Source organism: Sinocyclocheilus anshuiensis, unplaced genomic scaffold (genome assembly GCF_001515605.1).
Source record: "Sinocyclocheilus anshuiensis isolate Anshui unplaced genomic scaffold, SAMN03320099.WGS_v1.1 scaffold355, whole genome shotgun sequence".
NCBI classification, from domain to species: Eukaryota; Metazoa; Chordata; class Actinopteri; order Cypriniformes; family Cyprinidae; genus Sinocyclocheilus; species Sinocyclocheilus anshuiensis.
The window spans coordinates 750,710-751,061 of NW_015549571.1; the positions used below are offsets into that span (position 1 = coordinate 750,710).

The 352-nt window shown below is 42.0% G+C and overlaps 1 protein-coding gene across 2 annotated transcripts in view; it reads left to right on the forward strand.

The window, feature by feature from the left end:
* LOC107657392 (cyclic AMP-dependent transcription factor ATF-2-like) overlaps positions 1-352 on the forward strand; it is a 27,421-nt gene that overhangs the window by 7,469 nt on the left and 19,600 nt on the right. The window lies entirely within an intron of this gene.

A 352-nucleotide genomic window follows, 5' to 3' on the forward strand; every position in this document is an offset into this window, starting at 1 on the left:
ACGCAAAGAAAGAAGGCGTAACTTTTATTCTCGCTGTAGTATTGTTGCCGCCGCCATGTTGTGAAGGTGCTGTGTGCTTCATTGTGAAAGTGAAACTTCTTTGTTTGGTCTTCCAAAAGAGGACACGACTAGAAATCAGTGGTTAAGTTGTATTTACAACACTGTTCCAGAACAGTTCAAACCAAATATTAGTGTGTGTGCAGCGCATTTTACTGAGGGCTGTTTTCTGATCCTGGGAGAGTAGACTACAATGCCGGCTGTTCTGACTCACAGACTGTAAGCACGCTTTCATATTTAAAGAATTTGCCACTGATGATTCAAACGCGAGTTTTGAGTAGTGTAGAGTAGCACT